The following is a 3,563-nucleotide window of genomic DNA, read 5'->3' on the forward strand; positions in this document are numbered from 1 at the left end:
TTTCGGGGTGGCGGTTTGTAGTGGCTCTTTTTCGTCGCTAGTGCATTTTTTTTATAAACTGCTTTTTTTGACATGCTCTCTCGTTACTTTTTTCCTTTTTTTAGTTTTTACTTAAATGGTACAATGACGTATTTTTTATCATTTTTTTTTTGTTTGTATCTTTAATCTACTCGCACTGTTCTGCCTGCTTGTAAAAAACATCGTCGAAAATGATTCTTTTCGTGGCTATTTCATCGTTTCTACGTTCTATACACTAATATACAAGTTATGCAATTTTTTTGTTTTAATCCGTATGCCTGTCCGTCCCACTTATCTAATTATCCGCTAATATGGAATATATTTCTTGCTTTTTATATCCCTCTGCATCTACCGTGTGTCCCAAAAGCCGTCACCGGCTCGTACATTGCTCGCGCGAGTATCGAACAACAATTATTTTTTTATTATTTTCTTTTTTTACGTTCAACGAATGAATAAACCGCTATTGTGAAACCGATAATAATTAACGAGAAGCTAGAATACAAGAAGAGAGCTTTCAAAAAGTTATTACCGTCTATCACAAAATTTCACATATTTTTCCTTTTCAAGCGATTCAAAGCAAACGCAACACGTCAAACAATTTACAATTACAGCTTATACATGCTTCGTATATATTACAAACGCCTTACGATTTAGCCGATGATATCTTTTTCTTACGTTTCGCATCAATGAACGATTCTTAATTCGCAACAATGTACACGCACGCGATTAAATATATCAGAATAATAAAAGTCACGAGTGACATGACAATTCGACGCGTGCAAGTGTAAGAGCCAGTGGCGTGGCAAACGAGTGTACGCATACATATATGACATATATCTGACAAATATATACGATATATATATATTTATATATATATGTTCAATTAGCCCTGCGAATCCATGGTTGTCTTCGTGTGACCGTGTCGAGGAAAATGTGTTACGTGTATCTCTGTGAGATGATGAAATGATGAGAAAATGACGATATCTCTGTGATGAGAATAGCGCGCTACTGTACATCAGTCTTAATATCAGGGCGCACCATTCCCGTGGATGTTAACTCTACTACGTCCTTTTCGTTCTTCCTTGGTTCACGAGCGTATCTCGTCAACCCGAACGGGTGCCAACTCCAACGGTGAACCAAGGATATCGCGAAACAATTTTCTAATTCTCGTTTTTCTTTGTTATTCGATTAACTGTTTGCTCGTTTAACGAATATAGCGCCATGGCAGTTGAAACCGGTGGGTGCGAAGATGATGAAAAAATGAAGTACACGGTGTCCCGAATATGTATGCTTTTGTATGTATATATCGTGTATATTGTAAATTTGTATTCGCAAGCTTACATCCAACGAAGAAAGAGAGAGAAGCTTTGCTTCTTCTTCGTTAAACGTTCGTATATACGGATACGATGTTCACCGATACGAATCTGTCTCTAGTGTCTACGTGTGTGCTGTGTGCGCGCGCGCGCGTTTAACTTGCAAATATGAATGTGTGTGTGTATCTGTGTGCACGTGTATGTATAGGTGTATGTAGATCAGTGTGGATGGGTGTGTACGATCGAGTGTGTTCTACAAGTGGGAGGTCGCAGATCTTTCATATATATATAATACAATTAGCATGTAGTATTAAAATCATATACAATTGTTACAATATTTAAATAGTACTTATTACATATATATCATATATCGATAGTTTTCAAAGATTTTAGGTATACATATACAGATATATATATATTTATATGTATATATATGTATAATCAATTATTTATAGGGTTGCTTAATTGTTTTCCTCTTTCGAATCGTACGCGTTCCCACAGGGAACCCTTTCTTGATTTCACGTTTCATTTTATTTTTTGTTTCTTTATATAGATGTTCTCGAGAAACCCTTAAGAATGAGGTGGCGTGTGTCCGGGTACAGAAAGGGTGAAAGAGAAAGAGGTGATTGTATCTAAAGTACAAATATTAAAGGTTTAAAGGGAGCGCAAAGGGATATACGTAACGCAACGTGGGAACGCCGTTATATTAGTTGCACGATATCTCTGTATATTTCGAATCGAGCCCCGAATGTTTTTCGAAGAACCATAATATAAAACAATAGTTAATTTACCTTTCACTAAGTTCCGAATAATTGATAGGTCTTCGTTGTGCCCCTCTGGCCAACGATTATAGCTATACAAGAATTTAGAATAGGGCACATTAATAAAATTTAGATTGAACAAATAAAAACACCTGTTTACCAAATACTGTCATACGTGATTCATTATATACAGGGATATTACAATACAAAAGGTGCCCCTTTGATAATATTTTTCAGCGTGCGCGAAATTTCTTAAATACGAATTGTGCAGCGGCGAATTTCGATGGTTTTCATCCAATTCAGTTTCAGAATTTGGAAGTTTACACGCTTCTTTTAGGTCGAAAGAGAGAGAATGTGTATATGTGTGTGTGTGTGTGTGTGTGTTTGTGTGTGTGTGAGAGAGAGAGATAGAGATAGAGAGAGAGACGAACGAACCAGTCGATGGTCTTCTTCTCCCTAGTTTTATACTTTTTTTTTTTTTTGCTTCATTACAGGCCAGAATAAGTTCGATACTATTTGCGTTACAAATTCCGCGATTCGGATCCTTTATTATAACAAAATTTTCCATTGTTCGGCGACGAATCGTATAATCGCACAGAAATTTACAAAAAGACATACCAAACCGTGTGTACAGAAATACTGAATATTGTATCGCACTTTTACATATTTTACAAAGAGTATATACGCTCTCAAGGAATAGAATGTACACAGTACGATTCGCTATAACTACATAAATTTCACAGACAGATCTGAAATCGCACAATCCGTAATGCAGGAAAAGAACGAACGGTGAAAGAATATGAAGTTAAAAAAAAAAAAAAAAAAAAGAAAAAAAAAAGATCGAAAGACCGTGTGTGAAAGATATATGTACCACGAACGTGTAATTCCGATTTTTCCATCTTTTTTCCGCATTTTTTCTGTTTTATACACAATGCACGCGCACATCCCGTAGAAGTCGCGCTACCAATAATTATATTCGCGCTATATAAAAAATTTACACTATTTATAATCAAAAGTCATTTATGAATTTATTTTTTATTCCTCAGAAGCTTAAGTAGAGATGTATATATATATATATATATATATAACACGACAGCAATTAGGTGATCAACCTATCGCACTAAAGTGTTTTTCTTTCTAATTAAAGTAAAGAATCTTTTCTCTTTTTATTTTCTTGCTTCAAAAGGACAAAAATGAGATAACCGGAGCATAAAAAAATGTATTCGTACTAATATGTACCATATTTATAAAGCGTTATATAGGTGAGCTTGTCATACTCGTGTTTTTATATATATATAAAAGTGTGTATCTAGCAATCATTAGTAATAGCAATAATAATCAGTAGAGGATCGTTAATCAAATATTGATAATTATAGCAATAATAATAATAATAATAAGAATGAGAATTATAATAATAATAATAATAATAATAATAATAATAATAATAATGATAATAATAATAATAATAATA

This window comes from Apis dorsata, unplaced genomic scaffold, assembly GCF_000469605.1.
Source record: "Apis dorsata unplaced genomic scaffold, Apis dorsata 1.3 scaffold_579, whole genome shotgun sequence".
NCBI lineage: Eukaryota > Metazoa > Arthropoda > Insecta > Hymenoptera > Apidae > Apis > Apis dorsata.